This window comes from Zerene cesonia, chromosome 7, assembly GCF_012273895.1.
Source record: "Zerene cesonia ecotype Mississippi chromosome 7, Zerene_cesonia_1.1, whole genome shotgun sequence".
Lineage (NCBI taxonomy): Eukaryota > Metazoa > Arthropoda > Insecta > Lepidoptera > Pieridae > Zerene > Zerene cesonia.
The window spans coordinates 5,878,488-5,892,175 of NC_052108.1; the positions used below are offsets into that span (position 1 = coordinate 5,878,488).

The 13,688-nt window shown below is 32.9% G+C and overlaps 1 non-coding gene across 1 annotated transcript; it reads right to left on the reverse strand.

Annotated features, from left to right (window-relative positions):
- Nucleotides 1–12,509: 12,509 nt before the first annotated feature.
- Nucleotides 12,510–12,582, reverse strand: Trnar-acg. Its single transcript has one exon. It is a non-coding gene; the product is annotated as a tRNA-Arg (tRNA).
- Between the last annotated feature and the right edge of the window lie 1,106 nt (nt 12,583–13,688).

Below are 13,688 nucleotides of genomic sequence, written 5' to 3' on the forward strand. Positions count from 1 at the left end.
TTTGGTTTGTCGATTGTGTATTGTATATTCTGTGTGGGACATGATACATATAAAATAAAAAATTTCGTCTTCAACAAAACAAATAAACTCTTCTGCTTTATTGCTTCATACTAATATTATAAATGTAAAAGTGTGGATGTTTGGTCGTCAATCACGCTGGAACTTCATAACGGATTTTGATGAAATTTGGTATGCGGACAGGGTATGAGCTGACTTGGGTGATACATGCTTTTTATCCCGATTAAATGCTCCCTTGGGATAAAACAGGAATCTTGATATCTTTATTTTTGCTTCTTAGAAAGAAAACTATTGTATTATTTATAACTGTTTTTTTAAGTTTATACACAATATGAATGTTAACAGCAATAAAAAAAGCTATCTTTAAGATGAAAATAATGTAACAGTAGACAGAATACCTTCTTTAAAGACTATAAAACGAGGAATACAAAAATGTCTGTAACTTCGCAAACAATTTATGTTGCGTTCAAACATTTAACATCATAAAACTTGGATGCTCATAGACCTGTAAAAACATTACAGCTCATGAAAGTTTGAATTTAAACAGTGTTGGATCGATAAACTTTTATACCTTTTGATGTGGTAGTCAATATGTTTAGTGGGCGTGTCCGCGACTGAAGACAATGATCTATTTTTACGGGAACGCGTAAGGAGGAGGCCACGTGGTCGCCAGCTGCGTTAGCGCACGTGCCGCATATTTATACCGCCCGCCCTTCCTCAGGATACTTATTCTTGTTAGTAATATATTAAGATACAATGCTTAGTTACCCTTGTTAGTGCAATATGTTCGTGTGGTGTATACGACGAATTAATGCGCGGGTAATACTGTAAAGTATATGGTCCATACATCCGATTGCTACATTTTAATCTTGAGCTGTAGTTTGGAAAATCAAATTTCTGTACTTTCATGTTTTAAATGACTTTCTAATGTCTATTTAAATATACTATGCAGAAATATAAGTATTCGTGTAAAATTTAATATTTAGTTGGATTCGATCGCTGCTGATAATGGAGGAAAATCCCGGTTATAGTTGTTGTTGGGTTTTCTATAGGCTGTTAATTTGCGAAGAAATGAAGCTCTTAATTTTATGGTTAGATAATTATAAACGTGCATGGTAATTAGACATAGCAGAGAGTGCCCACGGACATCGCTAGCGACGGCGGCTGTCGGACGGCGAAATATGAACACCCTGGAGGGTTATTAATCTGTTCAATTATTACGAAACTGACGCACACCGCTACACATGTCTTCTTTGTCACATCCGTTCTAGGTAGGGCTACCAGCAACTAAGAAAATTAAGAAATATGAAGCCATTCAAGCAAAACTTTTCAGCATCAGCGTAGCGCAAAATGTATTAGAAGGTAACACTGATAAAGAAACGAAGGAACCTAGAACAGCTGCTTCAAGGAATACAGGAATACTATGAAGTTTAGGACATAAATGTTAATACGTCACAATGTAAGATTTATATCTTAACATATCATAAAAGCGTCAAGTGTGTAGTATATGGTATAAAAGCTGTGGAGATATTAATATGTGGTCATTATAAGGTCTATGACCTCATTTGTTGTTAATCTGTTTTCTGCCGGCCCTGCCGTCGGTTTTACTCAAAACTTGGACGCAGCAAAGCGCGTGGACAGGTGTGACCGGCTGCCGCGCATTTTCATATAAAACCAACGTTTCACATATAAAAGGCACTTCCTTTCATCCCACAACCTACCGTCGGGAATGCCCATTAATTTGCCAACACAATATTTTTAGTGTGCGGCTCGCGTGTAATATATCGTGCCCACGTGTCTCCGTATGTCGTCCGAAGAACGGCTGCGTCAAATTATTTTCGTTCATGTCACAAGATACAGCGCTCATCTGGACGATTTTCCTTTAAAAATCAAGCCATTTGTTTGTTTAATAACATCGCCATATAGTTCGCTTCCGTCGGCGTCATATTAAGAAAATTCTATAAGCGGCTAGTTTACTACTAGTTTCAATCGAATGAAATTAATTGCGAAGGTTTGTGGGAATGTGTTGTTAATTATTCGTTCTCGATGCGTTTTATGAAAAATTGTTATGCGCTAATTCAAATTCACGGAACATAGAAATTTATAATTGGTTAATGGTAAGTTTCTATAGAATTAAAAATGCCTGTAATTTATGATCATTCTAGAATTAATAAAGATCATCTAGAATTAATAAAACCTGAATATATCCGATCCGATTTATAACGCGCAAAATAAAATTCTACGAAAAGTATGCTATCATCACTGTTCTTGTTTATTTCATTACGCTTATTATATTTTATGTCGTAAAAGAATTTATAAGCAAATGAATTGGACCGGCTGTTGACCGCTCACCGTTGCCGAATGACAAGTGAAAAATATCACTTCATTTATTTGTGGCATATATAAGATTTTCACAATAAAACATTTTCTATTAGAACTATTTTTCCATGACATATTAAAAACGGGCTGTAGGAATGTATTCAGACAAATGTGTTGTTAATAAAACGAAGTCTTTTATTTGATATTATTACTATTAGATAAAGGAATCTTGAATTGTTTGAAAAAAAAATGTATTTCTTTGAATAATTTTAATTTGAGATTTAATTTTTTACTGTGCTGTCAACTGATATTGGATGTTTAGGTCGTTTAGGTACCAAGGTTTAAAAAGTAGACAGATATGTATGTTTCATTAGATTCTTAATTATTTTAGGGTTTAAGTTTACATTTAGGGTGCTGTATCTACATAGAAAAAAACTTATATAAGATTACTTCATTTTCCGTATGTCTGTCTGTCTCTCAAATTTTTCTGTCATAGTTTAAGATACCAAGCTGAATAAAATAGCATATACTTGATCTCAAGATAGACATCTTGATTTAAGGCCCAGTAGAATCAAACATACGACGATAGGACGACGATCAACAATCAAAGATATAACCACTTATGTTGCATTTAAATAATCACAGTCAAAACCTGCAGGGTACTTCGCGTTAAGCAACAGTCAATTTGGTACGATGCAAGGTAGTAGCGGTAGACTATCAAAAAAGTTATGTTACTTTATAAAATTAATATAGTACTTATACCTATTATAGTGTACAATTAATTTTCGTTTACTGTAATTCATAACATCGGTCTACATATGTGAAGCTTGTACGGAACCCTCGGTATGGGAGTCTAACTCGCAATTAGCCGGTTTTTAAAGGTTTTTCCGTCGAAGACAAATACAATACAAATTAATTTATGAAATGAATATTTATATCTCTTATTCTTTAATTAAAATATTATTGCATTTATATTTCTACAATATGCATAGTGCACACAAACTTTGTTGAAGATTTCACACACGTGTAACATCGATCATAATTGTACTGAGCGTCATTTGAATACCGTTACAAGCTACAAGGTGTAACTCGGCTAACAGTTAAATAAATGAAATTGGCTTAAAGGACTATGAGTAATCTTGTAAAAAATAGTTCACAATAAATCTGCGTACGTTCGCACACTGCGCCACCGCATCGCGACAACTGTTGTCTGCTTGTCGCGACAGCTGCGTTCATTTGTGGACTTTTACAATAACTATCCCATCGCTGGTTACCAACAAATCTAAAATTACACGACGTTTATGTTAAAAGAACCGATGCAAGTTGTGACACTTATTTGCGTTCATATCCTGCGTGTAACGACGACTTGTGGTTAATCACAAATAAAGATTTACGTCCATTAAGTATTAAGTAAATGACGGATACTCGCAATACATTACTGTTGAACCAGACATTGAAAGCAAACAATATATGTTTATTATAAACAGGTACATAATTTATTTACGGTAATTAGACTTGAAAACCTTTAAACATCAATATTCATTGCAAAGTCGCTGGAAAAATTATAAATACGATGAAAAGGCGATAATTTGGAGCTGTAGTTTTCGTTCTAAGTATTTCTATATCGAGCCTACGATTAGATCCAGGAAGGTGCAATAAGCTTTCAGCAATGCGATATAAAAATAGCATTAGAATTGAAATAATTAATCTTATTGTGCGTTAGTAACTCCTCAGCGGTAATGAGTCATTAAGACGACGTGTGCCACTCAGCGACGGGCGCAGACGGCGACGCGTATGCGTGATTTATACATCGCACTTGTGACGTGTATAAACAGTCAGACCTGGGCGGAAATTTTGTTTTACATATAGGTATTTACTATTTAGACACGTTCAATTTCTTTCTGGTACCGGTTGGTAAGGTCAAAAGCTGGTGTGCAGCTCTTATAACTTTAAAAGTATTTTATCCGACGTTCAATCTTTTTCTATTATTCTAAATGAAAGTTTTATTTATTCTATATTTTATTTCATGTTCTTGCTTCGGTACATCAATATTTATTGATTCTCGTTTATTTTACAGCACTTTAAGAGTAAAAGTCTATAATCATCTTTTAGCCCAACTGAATCTTGGACAGAAATAGCCCGTAATCTGTACTTTATGTATTCATACGAACTCAAACAAAAGCTAGATACATAATTAATTCAACGCTGATTTATTTCTTTAAAGCATTATTTTATAGCTTTTCATTTAGCGGCGATACAGATTTAAGATATCCGCAAGAGGCTTAATGTACTAGCGAAGTGTCGGCACAAGCGCACGCGCAAGACGCTAGTTCGTTATTAATCACGCCGATCATAATCTCCAGCGTCGGCGCCGCCCTCTGTTTGTATAACTGTGTGGTACAAGTTTTATAAATCAAGTAAAATCATTATGTACAAAAATTTCGTTTCGTGTATTAAAACTTAATTAATTTTTTCAATCGACTTCAAAAAAAGGAAGAGGTTATAAATTCGAGTGTATTTTTTTTTTACGTATCAATCCTCTTTCCTAATCTATGTTACCATAACATGTCATAATGAAATGGGGTAGGGAATATGATAGATAGATATTTTATCGTATTATGTCAGTTATGAATTACTTAATAAAATAACTTCGATTTTTTTGCTTTTCTTGATTTGTTATATTATTCTTTCTTTCTATCAACGTTTGATTGTTGTTTTAAAATGCCGTACCTTACATCGTAAAAAAACAAATTAAATCACATAAAATTTTAAGAACAAAGTCATTATAAATTATCATCAATACATAATTATTTTAATTGTATGCCACATACTTTGAATTGATTGATAAATGTGTTTAAGCCACACACAATCGATGCACGTGCGTATATTTTCTTAACAAGTCGAATTATTCGCCCGCTTGGCCGACTGCTCTAATGTAATGTATAAAGTATAAACTGTATGACGTGTTAAAAAGTTTCCAATATTATTGTTTACGATATGGAAGTGAACTAGATGCTGATGATAGAAGCTTTTAGTGGGTTGTTTATCTATTAAAATATATGATGTATGCAGATTGTAACTTATAAATTTGAATCCGTGAGATTTTATCCAGATATTTTTGTTTAATAGCAATTGTATCAGTTTTAGAATATTATGTGTCGTATACAGCTTACTCTTTGAATTGAAAATCACTGGTACTGTGGTTTTAATAACCATATTTCTTATATATGTATATTGCTCGATGGTAGAATTAAATGTTTTGTTTAAAAATAACATGCTAAAAATATGTATATATAAAATACAGGTATGTAACCAATCACAATCGCTATACGATAAATTTGTTCAATAGAAATTTGATATTTAGACGAATATAACACCGAAAATACAACGAAAATAGATTGTTTTAATGAACGAAATTAAGTAGGTACATTTTGCTTTAGCACATTGCTTTTAAACTAAACAGAAATAGACAAATCTCGGAACACTACAAAAAGCACTACAAACAACAGCAATTTAATTATAGAGCTTAATACAATTTCGCTGATGAAGTATTCGGCAGTTTCAAGGGGAAGGTTCAGATACAAATTGGCAAATGCACGTCGAATAATTTAATCAGAGCCCTTCCTTATCGATGATATCGTGCGGACGCAATGTGGGTTGATGTTACATGTAAGCTCGGTTACTTTAGCTAGAGAAACTTAGTCTGCTATTTATTTGAAGAAGTCGTATTATTTCAGTACAAAACGTTTATAAGGATTATATAGAACAGGATTATATATAACAAGTAAATCATTTTAGGAATTCATTTTATATTTTTACGGAACCGAAGTATGGAACTTCGAAAATTTATGAAATGGTTAGATAATTTATAATTTAAAAGCTAGCTGATTGTTTCATAATGAAGATTATTTGATGCCAAGTGGTAAGTAAAGTTAAAAAAATAATTTAATATTTTTATTAGACACAACATTGTAATATATAAGTTTTGTTTTAAACATTTATCTAGATAAAAGAGAATTTGAGATAACGTCTCACGAAACTTTCGATTCATTGTACGAAAACTATTCATCGTATATTATATTGACCAGAGCTATTCTTAGCTAAATGAAAGTAGAATCTTTAATCGATAACGAGCCAGCAGCGCACGTGCGGTACATACTACATAGGGTTACGACCTCTATGCTATGTACTTCTTTACCAATATTATAAATGGGAAATTTTTAAATTTTTATAACGTTTTCAGGCAAAGGCCACTAAACCGATTTCAAAAATTCTCTCACCTTTAGCAAGCTGCAACCTGACTAAGTGACAAGTGACATAAGCTATATACTAGTGACATAAGCTATATACGTACCATGGGCGAAGCCGGGGTGAACAGCTAGTAATAAATATATACAGGAATGTATAATTTACACCCACACGATTTTAACTTTTAACGACGTCTATTACAAATCTCTGGATCTCATTAGAAAAGGGAATCGATTGATATCGTAAATAGATAGTGTCGGATGATATAGAGTAATTTATATGTATTGAGATTTGGTTTTGAGATTCATTCTATGGGTAGAAGCTCTTTGTATTAAAAAAATATAATATTATGTAAATAAATTACTAAAAGTAACTAAACGTGCTTCCAAGCTTTACGCAGACTAACTTTTTATAAATTGCTTTTGATACTATGCGAAAATAAAAAATATATACATAAGTGTTTATGTTTTTTCTAAGAAAACAAACATATTACCATATGCATACATATATTTATGATAACATTAATCATAATGATTAACATGACATACACATTCGATTAACGTTTAAGTATAAAAGAAGTCTAGAAATCTGTTTAGTCTAAGATTATATCAATCACCCAATACCATTTCGTAAATCTTCAACGTAAGCACCTTATAATCATGAGACGACATGAGTAAGACCCCTATTTAATTAATATTTTATACAGTTAAGGTGCAGTTCGACGCTTTTATTATAATTGACAGCCCTATCGGAACCTGACCGTGGTTTCATTTAAGCGACCAACTATGTTTTCTATGTAGATAGTCTACGCTACGGGAAACCTTTTTATTTAATTGAACGAGGGCGGCAACACAGCTGGTTGACTTGTACGGGCTCGCCCGTATGATTTATTCATGTCGATTTACTTAAATTAGATTAATTCGCTTAATTGTATATACCCTAGCTCGGGAAACCTTTTAAACGTAATTTGGAGAGTCATTTTTAATAAAGAACAAATATAAGGAAGGATAGTCGCTAACGTTATATACACATATGCATAACACAAAATTATGCGAATATTTGAAACATCAATAACAATTTGAAGATAGGTATCCATAGTTACCTTGCCATACCTTTTACATTACCTTACCATATGGGTTTCTTCAAAAAAAGAGGGTCAGTTTCAGTTCAAAGTATGTTTTTGCTTTTTAAATGTAATGCGGTAAACACACTCCATCTATTTAAAAAGTTTCAACAATATAGTGCTTATAGTCTCGGAAAGAGGTGGCTGTAGCATATGGACGGACAAACAGACAGATTTTGCCATTTGATTCCGGAACCCTAAAAATGAACTTACATGTATCAATGCTAATTAATATTATATGTATTTAAGTAGCGTTACATTTAATTTTATCATTGATTTTATAGCAAATTAAACATCTTCCGTATCTAAAAATAACTTGTAACTCCGTGTTTTGTTCCTATAAACACTCCAGCAATAAAAATAAGCTCCAGTAATAGATACCTTATAAGCTGAATCGTACGGATTATAGAAGAATGAGAATATTTTGTGTATTGCAGTCACGTAGAGCCGACGTGGGCGTTGAGTGGAAAGCGCTGTAAATGCACGCCGCCTTCATAACGCACGATATCACTTTGATGTTTTTATTGTGTACTAAGGTTCTTAAATCGAAGTAATGCTTTAGGGTGTTATATGTTAACTAGATAGGGATTGCTAAAGCAAATCGCCTTCATGTAAATTAGTGTGTATTGAAATATATACCTATTTGAATAATATTAAGGTGAAGTGAGATAATTAATTATCTAGATAGCCTACACGGACGACATCCTTGTTACGACTATTATTTGTAGTGACTGTACTGGTGATACTACAAGGTATAGATAATTTTTTGAAATATAGCTACAACTTACCATTTAAATCTTCTAACGCACTCATTGTTGCTTCGCAAACAAAATCTCATCATTTAGAAAGTATATCAACATCAAACATCAATGTATCTGGGGAAAGTGAAATGCAAAGAGGATCGTATCGATTGATTCTCGTATGAATGCATTTATTCGTACAGATATAACATACGGTGTTATTGCGTTACCCGTTGTGTCCCCAGGGTGGCCGGTCCCGCCCGAGCCATCACAAGCGCCATTTACCCCACCCGCGTATGTGCCTACCTTTGGGGACTTGTGACGACATGACTTGTAAACTTTTCCTTTTAGCTTGATTAGGTGTTTGTTTATACTTGTAATTTTAATGCGTGAATATAGGTAGAGTAGCTAACCACATTTCTGACAAATAAATTTATCCTTTATTTAGCATATCGACATATAAAAGCTCTGATTATGTGTATGAATACAAATGATAAATATATATTAATTTTAATTATTTACTCTTAAAAGAGATGGTAGAACAGGCGTACGAACAGAAATCAGATTTTACAAATTAAACCAGTGATTACAAGTATTTCAACAATGAGGTTATCGGATAGTGCCCATAAAAGTATAAGATTAATTAGACAGAGTTGTGCCAACTTTAATCCTGTATTTAAGTTTCTTAGCAGCCTTGGTACGAAGCAATTAATGAGAGGATGCACCTAGATCGCTCAGACCGATAATTGAATGAAGTAATTCGATAAATGCGCTATCAAGATCAGATTCGCACATTTGAGATTATATGGGATGCCGGTTTTTATGTAAGTGAATAGCATTAAATCGGATTTAAATGGTTAATTGCTTTAATGGAATAAATGAACCATATATCTTAGTGGTTGTTAGAGCTACTTATAAAAATTCGGATTCAGTTCGGCAAAGCATTTTTTATGGGGTCAGTATTCATAAATATAAAAATAATAAATTTTTTAACTTCTTTAATCTATGTATGTCAAATTTATTTATGCAGTTCATTTATTAGACTCATGCGCGATCGATAAAGTTTTCCCACAAATATCGTGTACAATGCAGTTGGGCACGCGTTTCCCGCCCCGGAAACGGAAGCGTTCACGTGCCGAGCCGGAACTGGAATTTTCGTAGATTTATAATGTTTTTTCTTTTATTTATATACCTCGCGTATTGCATTTATTTAGCATGAGATATGCCAGTGATTCTAATTGTCGTTTATGTTTAAACAAAGCATAAGTTGTATTACCATGTTAGCTTCATAATATTGGAAATTTTAGTTTATCAATGGTATTATGGTTTCTATTCATTATAATATATGCTTTCTTTTTTATTCCTCCCCCCGCAACCCTTTTGTGTATTTACTATGATAAATTAGTGTTACTTGCGAGACTTTATTTACTTCTCTTATTATGTTTTTTCCGTATTGTCGGATGTGAAAACCATACGAACCATAATACTAACACACATATTTATAATATTTACGCGATACGCTGTACTAATACATATATAATACACGTACGAATGTACATTCAAGCACTTACTTCGGTCCCCTTTCGTAGATATTATGTATCTAACCATCTCACGGACATGACACGTGTCCCGATAGCATTCATTGTGATACACGCGTTAAAGCTTTTACACATTCGATATGATAATATACACTGTACAGATAAAAACATGAAATTACATTTCAAATTGAACGGTCAATTTATAATAAGGAATAAATGCATAAATAAACTGTTTGCAGCAGAGTATGATGTTGCAAAATGTCCGTCAAATGTCATTAATAAATGGATTTATTGCAGAGATACTTTACGATATTGCAATGTAAAATTTGTAACATTCGTAGAAGGTCATCTCACTAATATTATCAACGCGAAAGTTTGTAAGATTGTATCGATGTTTGTTACAGGTGATATGTTATAGGTGATATAGAAATAAATTAGCGTCTGGATTGGCAAAAGGTATCTATTTATCAGGGTAACACAAGAGACTCTTCGGGCTCCAGCTAGTAAAAAAAATGTGATGGAAATTGTGTTAAGTGTGTTTTGGATTGAAAAATTATGCGTATTTTTCTCAGATACTTAATATGTATGCAACCATACTAATATATCGCTTACTTGTTTTCCAGATGCTGCACAAGCGGACACAGGAGTAAAACCTAGTTGTACCACACTGTATTAATATCGATTTAAGTTGGCTACGCATTGATGTCACTTAGTTCCAGTTATGCTGTAGGCCCGTATGCTAATCGAATGATTTTCGCGCCATAGCATTTGAAAGCTCGGCTAGATATTGTATGAAGGGAATCTTATACACATCACGGTACATTAAATTGTTCACGATGATTCTTTACAGCTCCCATTAGAGCTGTGGTAAGGAAAATGGCCACTGCTATTTGAAATTATAGTATTATATATAAAACAAATCTTTTACTAAATTATATGGAAATGTTTGATAACAGTTTCCTTTTTAAATACTGGCACATTTTCCATTTACCTAACTTTCCTTATCCGCCATACTAAAAAATGGAACAAAAAACGACGAAGACGGGTTTACAATAGATACGTGTTTAGCACATGTCCGTGATGTCCGGACCATCTCGCGACTGACAAGAAGACCAATATTTGCTGGCAGACAGGATGTTTGCTCCACGAATAACGCTAACGGGCTAAAAGCTAAGGTAATATTTAAATTTCAAATCTTCATTTTGTATACCAACAACAAAAAGTTATCTTGATGTCTCGGACATGAACCGACATGTCACGATATAGGTAGAAAGTCCAAAGTTAATAAAAACTATATTTAGTTTCTCTCTTCTATCGAGTAAGTAGTGACTATCTACTTTAAAATTGAAAGCAATTTAATCAATTGATTTTGCTGGTTTTAGAAAAGTGCTTACTAGTAGTTTGAACCTTTTTTTGATGCTCTTCTTAAATAAAGATTCTACAAGGGACGTGTAAGTAATGAATAAAATATCTCTTTTTCGTTTTTTTATATTAAACTAATGTTCTTTCAAGAACAAGGTTTTGAATTGTGTAAAAGCTTAAATCCTAACTTTAAATATAGTACCCATACATTGATATATATATATATATATATATATATATATATATATATATATATATATATATATATATATATATATATATATATATATATTTAATTTGTTCTCGTTTGTATATCATCTATAAGAGTATATATGTATATAGTCATCGATAAGAGATCTTGCTTAACCTATGTTAATATAAACTTCTTCTGTATAGTATCACCATTTGAATCAATGTCAAAGTAAACGTATGAAGATATCAGATGCACAATGAGACCAAAATATGTATTATCTACTTTTCTAAGAGACCTTATCAGTTCAACAAAAACTTGACATGTGGTGTCTTATCAGGGGCGGGACTGTGCCGCATTACGTATTGATATTGTGAGTTGTAAATAAAACGCTTTATTTGGGATGCTGAAATATCAACGTTATCTGCAGGAAGGCGCGCTCTTGACCCCGGATCGATAAGCGAACATAAATAGCTAGTGTCCTTAGCTGATTGATAATTTGCTTCAAGATAAGTGTAGATATATTTTTAATTCAATGAATGGGTGCAATAAATTAATAAATTTTAATCATATGCTAATGTAATTGCATAAATATTAATTTTTTAATAGATTCAAATTTGATTCTATGTGTCGTCCCTAAAGCACTACGCAAACATAACGTATATTTTTAAATTGTATAATATGTGATCTAATTTTTATGGTAAAAGTTTTGATAGCAAAATAAGTGATAAAATTGTAAATATACTTAAAATGTAAGAGATAAGAGATGGTAATGTTTTGAGCATTTAAGTGGAGTGTTGAAACATTTAAGACTTCATCTAATAAATAATGAATTAGTCGAGAAGTGCAAAAAATAGTTTTTTTATTGTTAAATAGTTATTATTTACATTTTATTTTAGGTTATTTAGTTAGGACTATACATATTAAATTAGTTTTGGTAGATTGTTTCTAAAACAAAATAAAAGTTGTACCGACCCTGCCAGGATTCGAACCTGGAATCTTCTGATCCGTAGTCAGACGCGTTATCCGTTGCGCCACAGGGCCGTTGTAATTCAGTTCGAAATAGTCAAATAGACCATACCTCAAAATTTATTATAAAGATATTTCATATTTGTGTTTTCGTCGATAACAACTCAGGGGGTACTTTTAGTTTGAATTTCATAATTGATGGTGCATTATAATCAATAAAAGTAGAGTTTGATAATAAATTGCTTTTTAAATTTAAAATCCATTTAGCATTTAATAGACATGTATATTTTTTTATGATAAACACCTATTACATAATATAGAGCGCACATGTACCTACTTTCTAATTAATAAAAGTCTGACGGATATCTACATCACTTAATAAATGTATAATTCAGTGACGTAATAAAGTTTACAACCCTTCTAACTATTTTAACATTTAACTCCATTATAATGGCCAGAGCTATAAACATAACTAATTAATGCAAGAAGTGTGTTGTCGCGTGTTTTGCGCGTGGCCTCGTTAGCTCGCTTTAAGGCCACGTGGCGCCATTGTGACGTAGTTTTACTGATCAAGCCTGAACTAAAAATATAACACGTAAATTTGTTAATTCGCGCGAAACGAATACTTTTTGCTATAGGTAGGAGATTTAGTTTTATATTAGCGGTGGAATCATTCCTTTAAATTCAGTTCGATGTTGCTTGAAGTCGCAAGCCGATGTTCAAACAATTGAAGATATTAATCTGGTTTCGTTGACGTAAATGCGTTAAATGTTAATTTTAGTGATTTCAATTATATTATTATTATTATATTATCTTATACCTTTAAACGAGCAATTCTTGTATATATATATATATATTATACTATATAAAGCTACACACCCACTGACTGACTGACATCGCTTTTCTCGGAAACCGGCCGGAAAGTGGAGATAATTTTGACACGAACGTATAGAGGAGCCGCAATCGACCCGCGGAAAAATATAGAGAACTCGCGTCGCTCGAAGACCAGCTCGACGCTCGGCGGCCCGCAGAAACCGTGGCTCGCGGAGGGATGGTGTTCGAACAAAAAATGCTCTAGACCATCGGCGATCACCAGGCGCGTTGAAAAAATGGCCGATTTCGCGAAAAAAAGATGGCCGCCATACTTTGCCAAAATCGCCATTTATGAATCCTTACGTCTC